General features: G+C 44.3%; 1 protein-coding gene across 2 annotated transcripts in view; it reads right to left on the bottom strand.

Moving 5' to 3' along the window:
- NTM (neurotrimin) overlaps nucleotides 1-20609 on the bottom strand; it is an 885373-nt gene that overhangs the window by 583851 nt on the left and 280913 nt on the right. The window contains exon 1 of one of the 2 annotated variants that reach the window (XM_063139541.1): nucleotides 7765-7807. The exons of the other annotated variant lie outside the window; for it this stretch is intronic. The gene's annotated coding sequence lies outside the window, so the exon portion shown is untranslated. Of the gene's footprint in view, nucleotides 1-7764; nucleotides 7808-20609 lie in introns of those variants that run through there. 2 annotated transcript variants of the gene reach the window in all.

Genomic DNA, 20609 nt, shown 5'->3' with positions numbered 1-20609 from the left:
GAGAGCCCACAACCTCCCTAGGTAACTAGTTCCATTGTTGTACTGCTCTAACAGTCAGGACGTTTTTCCTGATGTCCAGCTGGAATTTGACTTCCTGTAACTTGAGCCCATTATTCCGTGTCCTCCACTCTGGGAGGATCAAGAAGAGATCCTGGCCCTCCTCTGTGTGACAACCTTTTAAGTATTTGAAGAGTGCTATCATGTCTCCCCTCAATCTTCTCTTCTCCAGGCTAAACATGCCCAGTTGTTTCAGTATTTCTTCGTACTTTGTTTCCAGACCCTGATCATCCTGGTTGCCCTCTTCTGAACAAGACCTTCCTTCTTGATACCAGTAAAGTGACACACTTCACAAATGGAGAGATGGTGGTGTATGGGTCAGTTCATGCTGGAAGAGGTACTCATAGAATCATAGAATAGCAGATTTGGAAGGGGCCTACAAGGCCATCGAGTCCAACCCCCTGCTCAATGCAGGAATCCACCCTAAAGCATCCCTGACAGATGGTTGTCCACCTGCCTCTTGAATGCCTCTAGTGTGGGAGAGCCCACAACCTCCCTAGGTTACTGGTTCCATTGTTGTACTGCTCTAACAGTCAGGAAGTTTTTCCTGATGTCCAGCCGGAATCTGACTTCCTGTAACTTGAGCCCATTATTCCGTCTCCTGCACTCTGGGAGGATCAAGAAGAGATCCTGGCCCTCCTCTGTGTGACAACCTTTCCAGTATTTGAAGAGTGCTATCATGTCTCCCCTCAATCTTCTTTTCTCCAGGCTCTCCTCCAAGTGGTGGTGCAAATTCTGTGGACTTTCAGGGCAGTTTTTTTTAATAAAAAATAATATATATTTTTTGTGGAGGGATTTGCAGAAATGTATGTTTATGCGATTCTGCATTTGCACTAAGGCATGAGCCCAAATGCATATTTGCAAACAGGAACCAACTCATTTTATTTACTTATGCCTTGTTTCACACTAGCTGTTCAGTTGCAGCACACAATTTGGAAACTATTTTCATAGCCTAATGTGCCAATGGATTTTAGCTCTGCTAAAAAATGTATACATTGTAGCACACTCTTACACAGGGAGGGAAGAATACCTAAAGGTGTTCAAGTGAGTAAACATCAAATGGAACATTAAGTTTTCTTTGCAAGCGATCTATCGCTTTCACAAATTGAAGCTGGCATCTCTGCATTCTCAGCAAACTGAATCGCCTTTTGAACTAATTGTAAGCTCTTCCTTGTTATTATAATCCAATTTGGAGTCTTTTTTCTTCCTTTTTTGTTGATTTCTCATCCCTTTTTATTTTATTTTATTTTGGTATAACCTCTGGCGTGAGGAGTATTTTATTATGTTTCTGTATGTTCATGGCCTGACTGGCTAATAAGCAGTAGACTGTTGTTGTTGATGTATTTTCCTTTCAGTACCTCATTAGGTTTCTCACATTTCCACTGGATGCTTGCATCTTCTTCCTCCAGTTATGGTTAGATGTGGCTCCATTTAAATATGCATTTTTGCCGGAACGGTCTTTCCAAAACAGGCCACCAATGGTTCCTCCTCCCTCCTACAGTCATGCTGGCTATTAAAGATGCAGCTGATAAAGTCTCTGCAGCTAGTTTCAGTTAACTGTCTGTGACATTCCTAAGGGCACCGAGAGAGATTCTAAAAAACAGACACGTGCACTGCTGCCCCTTGTACTAGAATGTACTAGTAGGAAGCCCCCCAGGGGCAATACTGAATGGCAGTCTCCCCTCTCTAATCAGTACATGGCAGGAACATCTTGTAACTCCACTCTTCCCAATGGTATCTGCTATTAACAGCTGACACTTCATTTCAACAGAGCCTCAGAATTGTCTAAATATTTGCCTCCAATATGCACCGTTAGTTCGTCTTCCAGCTCGGCTCCATCCCCGGCCCTTCCAGCTCCCACTGGGGCAGTGGTTTTACTCTGACATTCCTACACGCTGCAAATACAACACGGCCACAGCTCCTCCTAAGGCAGAGCTACCGAAGAGCAATTGCAAAAGCGACTCAGCTCAGGAGGGGGGTGATTTCGACAGGAAAAAAAGGTTGGCTTGAGATACCTGCCCTTGCATGACATCAAGGTGCCAAAAGCTAAGACTGCAGAGGTGGGCAAGTTGCGGTAAGCAGAAACATTCCAACAGCAACCTGGAGAACGAAAATAACAAGTGTGACTGTGTCCTCTGATGTTGTCCAAACAAACCAAATTCCAGTTTGCATTCAAGTGCATGCTGGATTCCCTGGTGTTCTGGTCAACCCTGCTTTCCAATCCTGTTCTGTCCCTCACCGATCTACCGATCAACCCCACCTGGGCCAACAGCAGGACTTGTCCACGTCAGCACTTGCTGGGGTGGGGGTGAGTGTAAGCCTGGGATCTCTTGGTTCTATGCCCAACTTTAACAGTGTATAGTTATACTATGGAATTCAGTGCCACAAAATGCAGTAATGGCCACCAACTTGGGTGGCTTTAAAAGTAGATTAGACAAATTGCTGGAGGATAAGAGTATGAATGGATTCTAGCCTTGATGGCCATGTATTCCTTTCAAGTATCAGAAGCCATGTGCCTCTTAATAGTAGTTGCTGGGGAGTAAGAGTACTCCTGTACTGCTTGTGGTCTTTCCATTGGGGCATCTAGCTGGCTGCTGCAGGAACAGAATGCAGACTAAATAGGCATTTGGTCTCATCTGGCATGGTTCTTCTTATGCCCCTGCATGGTAAGCTACCATAGCTCAAGTTAGCAGTACTTCCATAGACAGTAATGGATTTGTGGTGACTGGAAAGATGCCACCAACCCATCCACCCAGACTGGCCATTGTATCTGCCAGAAGCTTATACAAAAGGATTATAAAAGCTTCCTGTCCAGGCAGGGACTTTGCTTGGGCAACAACCATCCATCCTGACTATGGGCCTTGCTAGACCTACCTTAAAATCCGGGCGTGTGGAGGGGCATGGCTCCTCCACACGCCCTAGCCACATGTCAATGCGACGGGGTAAAGGAAAGCCCCGTCGCATCTGCCATTTTCTTTGTAGTCTTAAAGGGGCCATGTGCACAGGAGCGCACCAACGATAAAAGTAGGTAGTTGTTGTTGTTGTTTTAAAGGGTTCCCCGCTCCCCCCTGCCCCCGATTTCCCCCTGCCCCTGATTTTCCCACCTGGCCATCATCCCCCCCTGCCCGCAATCTCCGATCCCTCCCCACCCACCCGTGATCTCTGATCCTCCCATCCCCCTGGCTCTGTTTCCCCCCATCTCTCCCCCCCCCGCCCTGATGGCCACAACGCTCCTGTGGAGCACTGCATGCCGTCTGCCGCTTTCCCCAGCTACTTGCAAGTAAATGCGGTAGCCGGGATCAGCCCGAGATCATGGGAAATACCAGGCCACAACCAGTGCCGGTTATCCCGGGCCAAGGGAGGGTTGACCCCTGCTTGACCCCAGGATCCCCTGTGCATCATCTGGATGCACAGGGGTCGGGCCGGGGCTCACAATGGGCTAAACCGTGGTCTAGCAATGGCCTATGACTTCCTGCTCAATGGGGCCACCTATTCAGCTCATAGACCCATCAGCAGACTTCTAACTTGGTCATGGCTGTTATGACTCACAGATCTTACAGTGAGTGACCATTTTGACCAAACAGCAGAGCCTTGCTGCCCCACATCCTTAACTCAGCTCATCACCAGCTCAAGCTTGACAACAAAGTTTAACACCATGCTTGTACCATTGCCCGCTCCCGTGATATTTTCCTGCTGCTACACCTGCTTGTGGACTTTCTCCTACCTGGCTTGTCTCTTCCTTGAGCTCTTCCACCCTCCTAACCACTGAGATTCATCTCATTTTGCAGGGGGGAGAGTCTCCTGCTGCCCACAATCCCTGCCTGCCCTCCAAGGCCTAACAAATGCATTCTACTAGAAGTGTAGAACATTAGTCCCTGGAGCCAAACTCTACCCAGCTGGAGTCCCAGTCCAGCTGACTGGGATTCCTCAGAAAGCCACACACACCCTCTTTTCCATCACCACTTCCCATTGGGTAGTTTACTAAGAGGTGGAAATGCCTGTCCTAAGCCTTCCTTACTGGCAATAACAGCCAGTAATGAAATGGTTTAATAACTAAACCATGCTGGCATTTTTATTTATCTTTTGATATTTTGGTCCCAACTGGTGGTAATTTTTTGCCCCACCCCATTTCCCTTCAGCCCCACCCACCAGTAGCATGTGGAAACACCCCCCACCCTCATGAAGAGCTTCTCCTAAATGGATTTTGGTGCTCAGGCTGAAAGAAATTCATCACACTTCTTCTACACGGTCACCCACTTTCCCTCCCAACCCATCCCCCCGTGGAGGCTTAAACAGGCCTTCCCCCATCTCGGCTAGAGTTTGTAAACCAAGCAACAGAAGGCTCCTTCAATGGCCCATCCCCATTGCCTTTTATGTTTGGAAACAAACTAAATAAAAATCCTGAAGGCGTCGGGCAGTCTCTCTGCTCAACAAGCAAACACTCCAACTCCATCTGCATCCATAAAGAATCAAAGTGGCGGCTTTTTACAGCCTACGGAATGGCTCTCTATAAACCTGATGTCTTCATTCCCCATATTTATACTTTTTCAGCCACTGGTTTATCTTTTTTCCCTTGTTATTTCAAGTCAAAATGGCAGGTGCCATTCAGTCCCTATCAAAACTGCACCTGGCACTGACTACTGGGGGCAGTTGGGGAAATCCTGCCTTAGCATCGTTCGACTTTACCACCACTGTGGGACAGGATCACAATGTCTACTACAATGGTGGAAAGAAAGGAAGGAAGAAAGAAAGAAAGAAAGAAAGAAAGAAAAAAAAGGAAGAAAGGAAAGAAAGGAAGAAAGAAAGAAAGAAAGGAAAGAAAGGAAGAAAGAAAGAAAGGAAGGAAGGAAAGAAAGGAAAGGAAAGGAAGAAAGGAAAGGAAGGAAGAAAGGAAGGAAGGAAGGAAGGAAAGAAAGGAAAGGAAGAAAGGAAAGAAAGGAAGAAAGAAAGAAAGGAAGGAAGGAAGGAAAGAAAGGAAGAAAGGAAAGAAAGGAAGAAAGAAAGAAAGGAAGGAAGGAAGGAAGGAAGGAAGGAAGGAAGGAAAGGAAGGAAGAAAGAAAGGAAGGAAGGAAAGAAAGGAAAGGAAGAAAGAAAGGAAGGAAGGAAGGAAAGAAAGGAAAGGAAGAAAGGAAAGAAAGGAAGAAAGAAAGAAAGGAAGGAAGGAAAGAAAGGAAAGAAAGGAAGAAAGAAAGGAAGGAAGGAAGGAAGGAAAGAAAGGAAGAAAGGAAAGAAAGGAAGAAAGAAAGAAAGGAAGGAAGGAAGGAAGGAAAGGAAGAAAGGAAAGAAAGGAAGAAAGAAAGGAAGGAAGGAAAGAAAGGAAAGGAAGAAAGGAAAGAAAGGAAAAAAGAAAGAAAGGAAGGAAGGAAAGAAAGGAAAGGAAGAAAGGAAAGAAAGGAAGAAAGGAAGGAAGGAAGGAAAGAAAGGAAGAAAGGAAAGAAATGAAGAAAGAAAGAAAGGAAGGAAGGAAAGAAAGGAAGAAAGGAAAGAAAGGAAGAAAGAAAGAAAGGAAGGAAGGAAGGAAAGGAAGAAAGGAAAGAAAGGAAGAAAGAAAGGAAGGAAGGAAGGAAGGAAAGGAAGAAAGGAAAGAAAGGAAGAAAGAAAGAAAGGAAGGAAGGAAGGAAGGAAGGAAGGAAAGGAAGAAAGGAAAGAAAGGAAGAAAGAAAGAAAGAAAGGAAGGAAGGAAGGAAGGAAGGAAAGGAAGAAAGGAAAGAAAGGAAGAAAGAAAGAAAGAAAGGAAGGAAGGAAGGAAGGAAGGAAGGAAGGAAGGAAGGAAGGAAAGAAAGGAAGAAAGGAAAGAAAGGAAGAAAGAAAGAAAGAAAGGAAGGAAGGAAAGAAAGGAAGAAAGAAAGGAAGGAAAGAAAGAAAGAAAGAAAGGAAAAAAGGAAAGGAAGGAAGGAAGGAAGGAAAGAAAGAAAGAAAAGAAAGCGTTGACAGAGAGGCGACTAAATCACAAGCTATTGTTACCCAGCCAGATTGGATACATGGGGCTGCAAAGCACTTTAAAAACACACACCAAAAAACCCCCAAGTCAAAACAGAACCGTTTTAAGCTAGGATTTCTCTCTTGACTATGTCAGAAGTTAAACCATGTTCATTCAGCTGCCTCTTTGTAAGGGGCCATGTTATTAGGAGAGATAAGACTCTGAAGAAACATGGTAGAGTACAGAGAATAGGAGAATGAACCACTGTCCTAAGTATTTTTCCCCTGACTGTACAATGTAAAGAAAGCAACAAATTCTGAGCAATGTAGGATCATAATTTGGGCAAACCTAAACAGGATGTGAAACCTGCCCATGCACTCACAATGGCCTCCCACCCGAGGCATGCTGGGAGTTGTAGGAATAACCCTTGGTTGTTTTTATTACATTCTTTAAAAATAGTTAAAACTCAAAAAGTTTGTATTTTTAGATTTTTCTGGTACACTGTACAGCCAGACCTATCAGCATGGCAAATATCAAGTTTCTAACTCATCTGGAAGTGGGTGAACATTACTGGACATACATCGCACACACGTGCTTCCAACTGTATAGGTAGAGATTTTGGTCAAAGTCTCAGGACAATCACCATGAATAACTATTATGTCACAGTACACACTTTAAGAAAGAATCACTGGATCAAGTAGAGCAGGTAGAATAATGAATTGGATGTCTTTGCTACATCCTTCACCAACAAATATTATGATAGCATTGGAGAATGTCTGCAACTGTAACCATGAAACAAATCAATCATGGACCTATGCTTTGTCTAGGTCTCCATCACCATTTTCAGAATGCTCATCATCCATTAGCCCTTCAAACTCTCATGTACTGGAATATTTTCCACTGTTATCATAGTACTGCCACCATTCAGAAATTTAAATATTGGGTTGGAGCCAAACTGAGTCATCCTTAGAATGTACCCATTGAAATCAATGGGAAACGTTAGTGATACCATACTTAAGTTCTGTTGCTTTTAATGGGTCTCATCCACAAATGGATGTGTCTGGATCAACCCATTTTTTTTAAAAAATAAATAAATAGATAAAATCTGTAGTAGCTTCCATTTCTTCTGACCATTTCAGTTTAGTGCCCATAACTTCCTCATGTAGCACCTTTGTGAAGACATCACTGTCATGTCTTCAAACTATTTTTTGAAGCGAAGCAGAAGAAGCAGAAGCAGAAGCAGAAGCAGCAGTAGCAGAAGTGCAAAAGAATCAACAATTGGAAGAAAACATCTTTCCGCATATTACTACAACTATGAAAAAATGTGCACAAATGAAGCAGAACATAACACCTGAATCAACCTTTTACATCTTGGTATCTTCTATATGTTTTATGCTACAGCACCCAAGATGCCTGACTATTGGCCATACTGCATGGGGCAGATAGGAGTTGAAGTCCAAAACATCTGGAGCATGCCAGTTTGTTGGGAAAGGCTGCTTTACGTCATAACCTTATATCCCTGTTCCAGGAATTCCGCGTCATTCAATTTTCAATTCTCACCTATTTGCCCTGCCCCTGTTTCTCAATCCCAGCACAAAGAATCAAAAAGTTCTCCGTTACAAACGCTACTCCTGAAATCCATCCTCAAAAGTTTTAAAAAACGACAGAACAACCGGTACGAAAGGCACTTCGTTGCAGTACACAACTCTCCTCCCAACATCTCTGTCAAAAGTCCGTCCTCAAAGGAATCATGACAACAGCAAAGTCTCCATTAAGTTGGTGCCTACCTGAGTGATCCTCCGTGGATCCATCAATTCTCTCATGCTTGTCCTTTTCACTTTGCTTTCATTTTCATGGGGAATCTCTCTTCTTCTTTTTTTTTATTTTGCCACATTTAAAAGGGGGGAAGGCACATAAAACTCTGCCGCAGGGATGAGCAAAATAAAATGTCACTTACCTGAAACAGAAAAAAGGGAGAGAGAGAAAAAAGCAAAGAATTACACCATGTTCCTTTGAAATCAGGTCAATGTTAACCTTTGAAATTGCAACAATGATGGCGATTTTCCCCCTACGTCTCTCTCTCCCCTTCAGTTTTCAGTGGAATTCTTTACTCTTCAAAACTCATTTCCCGAGGCTGAGCGTTCCCTTCATTATCCCTCTTTTGTTTTCCTTGTACTGACACCCTTCTTGTTCAATCTCAGAGAGAAGAGGTCAAGAGAGAGGCATAGATGGAGAAAAGTGCTTCAGAAACTAAAATACAAAACGGAAGGGAATTCACTATACAGAGGGCAGGAATGTGAAGAAGAGATGCGTTTGTTTTGTCAGAATTTTTATTTTTCTCACACATCTCAGGTAGCAGGTAAAGAGCATGGAGAAGTTCCCATAGGAGGGAGAATGTTAGTTATTTGGGGATGGGAATTGGACAAAGAGGACTAGAAGGCAGGAATTGGGCAAATGTGGACCTTTGGATAGAACAGGACTACTACTGTGACCAACCCAACCAGGCATATAAGGTTCCAAGGAACATCTGTTTTGTTTGTTTGCTTTTTCCTGTCTGCTGGAGACTATTCCAACTTAGGAGGTCTTCTAGGAATGATTGGATAGCCATCTGTTTGTGGTGCTCTAGCTCTGGTTTTACTGCATCAAGAAGGGGGTTGGACTAGATGTTCTACAAGACTCCTTTCAATACCCTGGGATCCTATTACTGTATGAATTGCCAAGCACCTGGCAGGCAAATCTATGTGCACAATAGGCTGTGTTTGCCTTGGTGGGACACACATTATGCAGGGTTGATCTAAGAAAAGTAGCAGTTCAATGGTTAGGTGTGTTCCCCCAAGCAGGGATGTCTCAGGGCTGGAGAGTGTGGCAACTGCCAAGTGGCACATGCTGGGGATGCACAGTAGCAGTCTCCCAACCATTCTTCCTAATCCAACGCCCCCAATGCCCCCAAACACACAAACAGCTATTCCATTCTCTGAGAGCAGTGGTCTTCTACTGGTCCAGCCCGGAGACTCACCTCCTGCAACATGGGACTCACTTTCACAATTTCACAATGGGCCAACGTGGCAGCAGCACCTTTGGCATGACCCATCTGGACTGATTGTGTGACCCACTTCTCAATCATGATTCACCAGTTGAAGACCACTGTCTTTGAAAACACCCTGTTCTGTACTCCTAAGCTATCCTGCTGCCCTCAAGTATAATGGATGACCCTATCTTGTTGCCAGTGTTGAAATACTGTCACTAGGCAGAGTGAGTTGCTTCAGGTGGCAGAGGATGAGAGGAAGTAGCAAGGTGTTGGGGGAGAGAGCTGTGTGCCACCCAGCCTTTCCTATGCTCCCTAAGCTAGTCTGTTGCCTTTATGAGTTGTAGAGGATGTTGTCCCATCAGTAGTGTTGAAGACATCTTTAATTGTCAGTCATCAGCTTTTGTTCATGGAATGGGAGAGAGCACCCATTGTTCTTTGCTACAGGCAACACAATATATGGGGCTGGCCTTGTGAAATGCAGTTCGGCTGCCAGTCCAGTCATCTTCTGTACATGCAATGGAAAGGCAGCAAAATGTCTCTGGGGCTTGGTGAGACTTGGCATGCCTCCCTCCACCCAGGAAGGCCCTTCCCTGTGCGGGAGCCTATGGAACTGCCTTATTCTGAACCAGACCGCTGGTTCACCTGGCACAGAAATGTCTATTGAGAATGATAGCAGCTTTCTAAGGCCTCCCTCGATTTATTCTAGGACCTGCTCCCTGAGATCCTTTCAATTGGAAATGGCAGGGGCTGTACCTGAGACTCGAGGCATGTGAATCATGTGCTCTACCACCACTGATTATGCAGGCCCATTGCTCAGTCCTGCGATGTTAATCCACCCACTTCACTGGGCACCTGAATGCTTGGGGAACCATGGGAGGGGTGCCTAGGGATCACTCTGGGACTCAGTTGAGTGGAACGGAGCCTTTCAGACTTTTCTGTGCATCTTATCCAACTCTGTAGGGTACTGTTGTTGGCCATGGCCCTTGAGATTTCCACCACCTAAAAAAGAACACCCTCTTATTTATTTATTTATTTATTACATTTCTATACCGCCCAATAGCCGGAGCTCTCTGGGCGGTTCACAAAAATTAAAACCATTCATAATATAAAACAACTGTAAATATAAAATACAATAAAAAAGCTCAACCAGATAAAAACAGCAGCAACGCAAAATTACAAATTTAAAACACCATGTTAAAATGTATTTATAGATTGTTAAAATGTTGGGAGAATAAAAAGGTCTTCACCTGGCGTCTGAAAGCATATAATGTAGGTGCCAAGCGAACCTCCTTAGGGAGCTCATTCCACAGCTGGGGTGCCACAGCAGAGAAGGCCCTGCTCCTGGTAGCCACCTGCCTCATTTCCTTTGGCAGGGGCTCACGGAGAAGGACCCCTGAAGATGACCTTAGGGTCCGGGTAGGGACATATGGGAGGAGGCGTTCCTTCAGATAGCCTGGCCCCAAGCCGTTTAGGGCTTTAAATGTTAATACCAGCACTTTGAATCGGGTCCGGACCTGGACTGGCAGCCAATGAAGCTGGAAAAGGACTGGCGTAATGTGGTCTCGTCGGCCAGTCCCTGTTAGTAAGTGTGCTGCCCTGTTTTGTACCAGTTGAAGTTTCCGGACCGTTTTCAAAGGCAGCCCCACGTATAACGCATTGCAGTAATCCAAGCGAGAGGTTATCAGAGCATGGATAACTGTAGCTAGGCTATCTCTGTCCAGATAAGGGCGCAGCTGGTATATCAGCCTAAGCTGGTAAAAGGTGCTCTTTGCCACTGAGTTCACCTGTGCCTCAAGTGACAGTTCTGGATCCAAGAGCACCCCCAAACTATGGACCCGATCCTTTAGGGGGAGTGCAACCCTGTTCAGGACAGGGCAAACATCACCTCGCCGGACAGATGAACCACCTATACATCAACCATAGAGGCCGTCAGTTCATCTTCTTCTCATCATCATACTGAATTTCAAGGCAGAGTGCAAACGTCCACTTCTTACAAAGGTGGGGGAGAGATTGTGCCCCAATCACCAGAGAAATGACCTCCACGCAGTAGAGATGCATTTAGCAATTTGCTCAAGGCCACAAACGAAATCTGTGCCCGGTATGAACACAGCTGGAGATATCATCAAATTCAACCAAGTAGCTGGTGGATGAGGCAATGTAGTATCATTAGTGTCTTCCGCTCACATCAGCACTCCCACCTTAGATAATCCAGAATCCAGTACTACGGGCCTCCTCCAATTGTAATGGACTGAAATGGTGGATAAGATTTCCCTCAGGAGGCTATCTGGATCTGAAGCAGAAATGGTTTCTCCTTCCATTCCCTCTTTTGTCCCCCTCCCCCCAAAAAATCATGCCTGTCCCACTTTTCAGAGTGCCCCAAAGACCTTGATGGAAATTACTCACTCTGGACAGGACGAACAACTGAGGCCATGGCTAGACCTATGGGTCTAGCGTGACGGAGGATGGAGGATCTCGCGATATGGTTATCATGAGATCTCCCCCTCTGTCTACACATGGCACACAACATCCTAGGAGGAGGAAGATGCCACACCCACCTTTTTTTTAAAAAAAATGGGGAAACGGAGCGTACGAGCGCTTGAACACCAAATGTGAGTATTTTTTTTTTTAAAAAAAATCCCTGCTCACCAGGACAACCCATGACGCCCAGCCACGTGTTTCTGGAACATCCCGAGATCGTAGAAAAAGCGAGAAAAAAGGCTATGCTGATATTCCAGGGCAAGGGAGGGATCATTTCTCCCTGCTCCTGGGATCCCCTGTACAACATGTGAATGCACAGGGATGATCCTGGGGCAATACCCGGGATATCAGCAGGTCTAGCCATGGCCTGGCATTCTTATCCAAGACTTCTGGGCTCCTATGCAGTTCTCAACACATCCAGTTGGTAGACCAGAATTGATCTTCACCTCAACCTGAACTCAACGTACTTGGAATGAAGGGAAAGTGCTGAACATGGACTGGCTTTTGGACACAAACCCCCATGTTCCTTTCACTTTGGAAAGATCCAAAGGCAGAAACTTCATAAAAGGGTCCCCTGTTTGATATGCAGTCCTAGTCCATAGCACTGCAAAACCAAACTCTGTTTCAATGAATTACCGACTGCTCTTTATAGGACTATCATAAAATCAAGAGAGGTGACAGCCCAACTGCTCCTAATCAGTTTCAGCTGAAGAGGTTCTCTTGCCCTCATTTTTTTAATAACAGAAGGAATTTAAGGAGATTAACCCCTTGCCTCCCATTTTTTTATGCAAAGCATTGAAATTGCCAAGCTTGGTGAAGGACAGTATCTGGCCGGCTTTTCAGATTTTAAATAGCCATGGGCTTTTTGGTCCTTTAAAGATTGCTTAGAAGGGAAACTATGGATGTGCATCTTCTCCAGAAGTGTAAAGCTATGCCAGTAGATGTATGTTTGCCTGAACTATCCTTTTTCCACAGGTGTCTTTAGAAGCCCCAGAAGAAGGCACCATGGATTTAGCATCTGCAGTTTTATTTTATTAGTGAGAGAGTTATTTATAGTTTTATTATATATTTTCAGCTTCAGTTTTTTGATGAGTAGTAGCAATTTTGTTGAGGAGGACATATTTATCAAAATACACTTTGCATATGTAAATATTTCACTGATTAATTTTTTTGTTTGTTTCAGCAGCTGCTTTTTGCTCCATTGTGGATTGTTCACAAGGTGATCCTAATCCGTCAGTGATCACACAGTGAAAGCAATGACACAATTATTCAGTGAAGCAAACTAGGTTTGTCTATGTAATAACATCACTGAGGGTAAGTAAGGGCAACTAAGACAGGAGGAAATTCTGTTAGAAACCAAACCTATGACCCTTAAACAGCACCTGAGGGGCAAAGGATATTTTAGATTCCTGGATGAGAGGCTAGAGAGAGTCCTCTTACCTTGGAGCCAGGAAAATGAGCTGCCCCACTCCCTCACAGCTGGTGCAGAGAGAACTGGGCTGGCTGCTTCTATGAGCTCACAAATGCGAGCTCGTAGAAAGGTAAAAGGTGTGAGTCAGTGGGCAGGGAAGGGAGATTATTGAGGATGTAGGAATCCCAGCTATCCCCAGCCAACCTCAGCCTCCATCCCTCCCACTCCCCGAAGCCTCCACTAGATGGGCGGAAATACCCATCTAGCTAAAATGCAGGGCACATGGTGTGACACACCTCTTGCTCTACACTGGATACTTGTAAGCCTCCAGTTTCGGAAGCTTACGAGTACCCAGGGCGAATCCAATAGGACCGTGCCCTTATTTCTGTTGCTTTTCCTTTCTTTTTTTGCCATGAACTACAGTTTCATCCGACTGAGTTATGTCTGAATGAGGGTGATGCAAAGAACGAGAATAGTTTTGCAAGAGGTGCTGAAAAATTGCCAAAAGGAGGGGGCATGTTTCAAGGAACTACAGCAATATAAGCCAAAACACACACACACACACACACACACACACACACACACACACACACCAGTAGTTTTAGTCCAGATTGGGCTTTGTTGCTTTTACAAAATGAAGTGGTTGTTTTGCTTTTGCTTTTAAATCTATATTGAAATCATGACAGATTTCCAAAATATTTCAGCTAACCATGGGTTTCTGAAATCCTCCGGCTCTTCTTCCAGCCCATTCCCCTCCCTGAATAACTGCTACACATTTAGTTCAACCTGCTTTCTGGCCATTTAACAACATTGCTCTTCCATTACCCAGGAAAGAATTGAGATCTAAAGTCGGCAGTGGCTTGCCCCTCAGCACTCTTTGTTCTTATACACCTGGCACTTAGTTCCACAGGAAAATTCTTTTTTATTATTATTTTCTCAGACTTCCATTTCAAACCATTATTCCCTTGAGGAGAGCTTTTACTTTCCCCTCACTGCCTCATATTCAGTTTTTCTGTGTATTAGAGGGTCCCCCGCCTTCTTCTTTTTTTTTTGCAGTGAGCATATTTATTGATTTTCACATCGGGCAAAGCAACACGTTATGCACCTGTGGGGAATCTCCATTTCTAAAAGCCAGAAGGCTCCTGCCAGCCCATTGTGCAAAAAGAATGGAGAATTAAAGACAGAAGAAGCAGCAGCAGCGGGTTTCCATCACATCTCCTACCAAGCAAGGGGACACAAGCCCAATTTACAAGGCAGCACGGCATTCCTTTTCACTCGCCACTGATGTGTTATTTGAAACGACAGACACACCAGCTTCAGTATGCAAACAAATCCACGCTTGCCAAGAAAACCTGGCCCGCTGCAGTTTGTGTTGCGGTGCAGCTATTTCAATCTTGACAGGACGAGGGGGGCATGTGGTGTGTTCCTATTGTGTCAAGAGTGAGAACCATTTCACGAAAGGAGAAAATTAGAATGCGGTCATTCAGCAATTCTTTGGAGCTCTGGTAAGAGTTGTTAGAGATATACAAAAACTGGCCATTCACTACCACAGTGCAAGAGTGGGTAGCCAACTTTAACAGTACAGATGTGAATCATTCTTGAACACAGGAAAGGGAAAGGAAAGGAACCTCTCGTGCAAGCACTGAGTCATTACTGACTCTTGGAGGGACGCCAGCTTTCGCTGACGTTTTCTTGGCAGGCCTTATAGCGGGGTGGTTTGCCGTTGCCTTCCCCGGCCATGATTACCTTTCCCCCAGCTAGCTGGGTACTCATTTTACCGACCTCGGAAGGATAGAAGGCTGAGTCAACCCGAGCTGGCTGCCTGAAACCAGCTTCCGCTGGGATCGAACACAGGCCGTGGGGAGAGTTTCAGCTGCAGAAACTGCTGCTTTACCACTCTGCACCACACGAGGCTCTTTCTTGAACACAACATCCATATTATTATTGCTTGATGGTCAGGGCCAGAATCAGCATCGGACAACCTTTTGTACCCTGCCCTGGATGCTGCTGCATGCCCTGACCTGCTCCCCTCTGTAGGCCAAAAAATGCGCACCTCACTACATTGCTCCAAAGCATTGCAGCACTATCTTGAGCATTCAACAACAGCCTTTCCCAACCTGGCATGCAGAACTGGTCGACAAGTCTGTGGCATCAGCATGGCTCAGAGAAAAAACAAAACACCTCCATTGTGGAATACACAGGCTTAGATTCACAGGAACTTGAACACATTTGAATCTGTTGAAGATTTCTAGATGTACTCTAGTTCACAGTGGCATGGAAACTCCCCAAAGTGGTGAGGGCCACATTGGCATTTCAGAAGGACATACCCAAATGCAGGCACAAGGTATGTGTTTTGCAAGACAAGCTCTCTAAGTACAGATGTGGGGCAGAGCTGGGACATAGAGGCCTTAGCTAAACCTAAGGTTTATCCTGGGATCATCCCGGGGTCATCCCTGTTCATGTAAATGATACACAAGGGATCCCGGGAGCAGGCAGGGACAACCCCGGGATAAACCTTAAGTCTAGCTAAGGCCGAAGTGGAGTGGGCAGAAGGTACTTCACTCTGGACTAGGCAAGGACAGAAAACCAAGCTGCTGGTATTTATATCAAGCCGGTGACATATGCCTTAGTTACATCCTGATTGGATTACTGTAACACACTCTACATGGGGCTGCCTTTGAAGACTGTTGGGAAACTTCAGCTGGTTCAAAGAGCTGCAGCCAGATTGTTGACCGGGGCTAGTTACAGGGAGCATACAACTCCCTTATTAAAACAGCTGCACTGGCTTCCGGTCTGTTTCCAGGCACAATTCAAAGTGCTCGTTATCACCTAATAAAAACCCTCTATGCCTCGGGTCCAGGTTATCTGAAAGACCGTATTCTCCCGTATGAGCCTGCCCGTGCTCTGAGATCTTTCGGGGAGGCCTTTCTCTCAGTCCCACCAACATCCCAGGCACGCCTGATGGGTATGCGGGAGAGGGCCTTCTCAGTGGCTGTTCCAAGGCTCTGGAACTCCCTTCCCAGGGAGGCCAGTCTGGCTCCCTCTCTGCTACAGAGAAATCAGACACAGTGATTAACAGCTTCCTGTAGATAAACTCCAAATGGTAGGGAGCACAATTAAAGCAGTACAGCTAAAGAAATTGCAACTAAAGTAAGAGTCCCTTTATTTAAACCTTTCCCAAACTGGTGTCCTCATGTTGGGCTTAGGGTGGCCAGGTGTCTTGTTTAGAGAGGACAGTCCTCTATTTCAAGGGCTGTTAGAAGATCATCCTATATTTGACGGTGTCCTCTGTTTGAAAAGCTGTCCTGTTAATTTCTGGTTTAAAGATAATGAACCATAAGGATTGTTACCCATCCACAGTTAGAATCTGAACAGCAGACTGAATGGGTAGGCATACATGCCTTCTGGCCACAATCTTCCACACAGTGTACTGTATTTCTATTAAAATTATAATCATTATTTTTAAGTGTGCTATAAATTAGAATAAGTAAACGGTGCACAAATTGCTCTCCTCTTTTGTTTTCCTTTTTGGGATGCATTTTTTTTTCTTTAGACAATTCATATGTGGCCACCCCAGTTGGTCTCTAACTTCCATAATTCCCATCAGGATGGAAGTTGTAGAGCAAGATGTCTGGCGGCCACCAGGGTCCCAAGGGAAGGCTGCTTTATTGAAAGCATTTTAGATCCATTGTCCTGACTTTTATTTTACATCTCAGACAGAGGCAGGAAGGTAAATGACTGTACCAAGTCCACACTATGCATCAGTGGCAACAATGGGGACAGCTTAAGTTGGCCTTCTGCCTTTAGACCATTATGCCGCAAACGTTCTCTAGATTTACCATTTTCCCAGCATTGATTTATGCTTCAGGCTCCACACCCACCTCTATTAAGGCATTCAAACTCCTGGGCTCTTGCTCAGTGACCTGACATGATGACAGTTAAAGGTGGCAACTGAATGGATCACCGTCTTTCAAGCCTTTACTGCTTGTCATTTCACTGTCATTACATACTTATTACATGTGGCTCTGTGTCCTCTCGTAAAATGGGATGCTAAGGGACTACTGGCAGTAGTTATTTATTATTGTTTTAATGCATTAAGTGACTTGCAGAGGCCGTTCGACATCAGAGCTGGCTGTCCTTTCTAACAGAGGCAAGGAAAACAAGTGGAAGCACAGATGTTAGTCTTACTGCTAAGTTCTGCCACAAAGTTCTAGTAACTTCACATGATAAGGAAAGATCAGGTGGCCAAAGTGTGGCTTCTTAAAGTCCAGACAGTATGGAGGAGAGGGATTAGGGACAGGTGAGGATTTTGTTACTGGGTTTCTTTTGGTTTGCATAAGAATTTTCCGAAATCTACAATTATTTTCATATTTGAGGAAGAAAGAATTTGAGATTAAAAAGTGTTGAATGTGGGAGAAACTAAAAGTGCCTGATCTGTCCATCCAGGTCCAGGGCATAGATGAACCGATAATCAGGCAGAGGCTGGAAACTGACTTGAAGGAACAAATAGGGCAACAGAGTTGGGAAGGGATATGGAAACAACGTGTGTTGAGAAATATGTCTGTGAGGATAAAAGAAAATTATTATCAGATTGTATGGAGGTGGTACCTAACCCCGGTAAGATTAAATAAAATAAATAAGATGAATTCAGCAAGATGCTGGAGAGGTTGTCAAAAGAAAGGAACGTATTTACATATGTGGTGGGAATGCGAATTTGTACAAAAATTATGGAAAATGGTGTTTAATGAGATAAAAGAAATTTTAGGAATGGAGATCAAAGAGACACCTATAGTGACATTGTCATCATTTTATGGAGAACTGAATTGTAATAAAGAGACAAAAGAATTGATAACGAATTTGTCAACAGCAGCAAGATTAATGATATCTAGGAACTGGAAGGTTCAAGGGGATTATCATATAGAAGATTGGTATAAAGAAATATGGGATATTGCTATTAATGATAAATTAACATGTAACATGAAAGTTAGAAGAGGAATGATAAAAACGAATGATTTTGAGGGAATATGGAAACAGTTTCTAGAAATTGTATTATCAAAGGGGAGAGGGAAAACACCTCCAGAGGAAGCAATGAGATTTTGGAAACATGAATAAGATCCCGTGGTTGGGGGGAGCACTTTTATGTTTATGATTATGTTAAGAGAATTAAGTTAGAATATATGTTATCAAATGTTTATTTATATTATTGTGTATTATGTAGTATTGTTTTATTTTGTATTGATGTATTGTTTGAAGTATTAAATAAATTTATTTTTTAAAAAAATCAGGCAGAGGCTGAATGCTCCCCCCTTTTATTCAATGTGTTTACTACTTCATGCTTTCATTTTAAATTATAACAGATTTTGCAAGGTACTTTGCATTTCTAATTAAAACTCGAGGCTGCATTTTGGCTTGCTGACCTATCCAGTCAGAAGTAAGCACCACTGAGTTCTTACTCCCAGCTAACTATGCATAGGATTGCGCTTGTCCGCCATGAACACAATTGTGAGATTGTATTAGTAGGGATGTCAGAGAAATCCATTTGGGGTCTGGAGCTTGACTGGTTTCCCTAGGTTCCCGCTTACCCAGACTTTATTCCAGCTTCCATTGTGGTACCCAACGTAGTCTGCAGTGAGTTGGGCCAGTGATGTCTATGCTAATTTTGTGCATTTGTGTGCAGGTTCTGCAATTTGCACAAATTTCTGAGCAATTCACATGAGTTATGGCCAAACTTGCATAAATTTGGCCAAATTTGGGCAAACTGCTCTGAAATTTGCCAAATTGCATAACCTGCAAAGGGGGGGGTATGCCAAAATATTCCAAAGGGGGGGTATGCCAAAATGTTGCTGGAGTTCAGGGAAACTCCAGGAACTTCAGTTCATCAACACAAATCATGTTTAGCTCAAAAACATAAGTTTGGCTCACAAACACAAATCGAGTTTACGTGCTGCAGAACTTTGTTGTCAAGGAAGAACCAGGTTTTCCAGTGATGGACCCCCCTATTAATGGTTTTTTTTAGGGGGAGGATGTTTTATGATGCAGATTTTAACCAGAACGTTATCTCCTGTGAGTATAGATAATAGAAAAGCACATACCCTCTTGGTATGTCAAGAAATACTTTTGTAAGCCGCCGTGAGAGCCTTTTTTGGCTGAATGGAGGCATAAAAATCCTTAAATAAATAAATAAATAAATATGGACTCTTTTTAGCTGCATAGCTATTCAGGTTGGCATTATGTTTCAAAAATTTCCGTCACACTGCTGGCTCACAGTCACATTGGCTTGTCCCAGCAACTCACTCCCATGTGAGCTAAGATGTAGACAGAAGGGCTACATAGCTGTGCACAAGGGGTGTGCTGGATGTGCCCAGGCACACCCTAATGTCTCAAGCAATAAGTGCCAAATTGATGGAAACACTGAGCATTTACATGGCTTGGGACCACAATGCCTGATGCAACACCTCTCCCGACGTGAATATACCCGGTCACTACGTTCAGCATCTAAGGTCCTCCTCCGGGGGCCTACTCCGAGAGAGGCTCGGAGTGTGGCAATGAGGGACAGGGCCTTTTCGGTGGTGGCCCCCAGACTATGGAACGATCTCTCTGACGAGGCTCGCCTGGCACCAACACTGCTATCTTTCCGGCACCAGGTTAAGACTTTCCTCTTTGCCCAGGCATATGGCAGCACATCTTAATCACCCACATGTTTAGTTTTTTAATGGTTTTTAATGCTTTATGTGTGTATGTTCTGCATTTTATAATTTAAAATTTTGTATATTAGTTTTTATCTCAATTTTAGAATTTCTGTAAAGCGCCCAGAGAGCTCTAGCTATGGGGTCGGTATATAAGTGCAATAAATAAATAAATAAATAAATAAATAAATAAATAAATCCAGATGAAGCCGTAACAGTCCTCTGGCTGTCCTCCAGGGGTTCCACTGCTGCTTCCCCCATCAGTGTGTCATTGCTCCTGGCAGCAGGAGCGAAAAGGAATCACTTTGCCAAGGGCCTCCCTGCTGGGGGCCATGCTTCAAAGAAGCCCGGAGGAGGGACCCCAAAGGCTAACATTGCCTCATAAGCCCCTCCTCCGGGCAGTGTCACTGCAAAGCCCCACCAATGCTGGGCCTTGAGTAGAGGCCCAGCCTCACCTGCAATGGCCCTCCCACAGACAGGCAAGCCAAACACGTAGTAGGGCATCAGTGTCTACAGCGTTTAATAAATAAATGAATAAAAATAACGTCCTTTATGACTGAGTATTCAATAACTGTTCACCTTTAAAAATAAATAAAATTCCCTGGGTGCATACCCTAATGAAATGTGCTGTGCACACATATGGATATTTAATATACCCCCCTCTCTCTCTTTCTCTCTGGCACACCCTAAATAAAAATAAAGCTGTGGAAGATGCTTTGGTAGAGCATTTATTTATTTATTTTAAATGTGGTGGCAACGTCACTATATGCAAAAACCACCCCTGAGAAATTTTGCACCACTCTCATGGATTTTTGGCATCTCCAAAAATTCTTCTGATGAGTTGCCCTATGGCAGATGTTGAATATGTTGGCGAGATCCTGTAGCAATGCGATGCTGCACACAGTTTTGGTCCAGAGAGAGGATTCAGTGATGTGATCTGTCATTTATTTGAAGCTGCAAGCGGATCCATGGAGCCTCCTGCTACCAGGAGGTACCCACTCCAACGTCAGGACTGCAGGTGTCCGAACT

Source organism: Elgaria multicarinata, chromosome 12, assembly GCF_023053635.1.
Source record: "Elgaria multicarinata webbii isolate HBS135686 ecotype San Diego chromosome 12, rElgMul1.1.pri, whole genome shotgun sequence".
In the NCBI taxonomy this organism is placed as follows: domain Eukaryota; kingdom Metazoa; phylum Chordata; class Lepidosauria; order Squamata; family Anguidae; genus Elgaria; species Elgaria multicarinata.
This window is presented reverse-complemented; position numbering and strand designations above follow the sequence as displayed.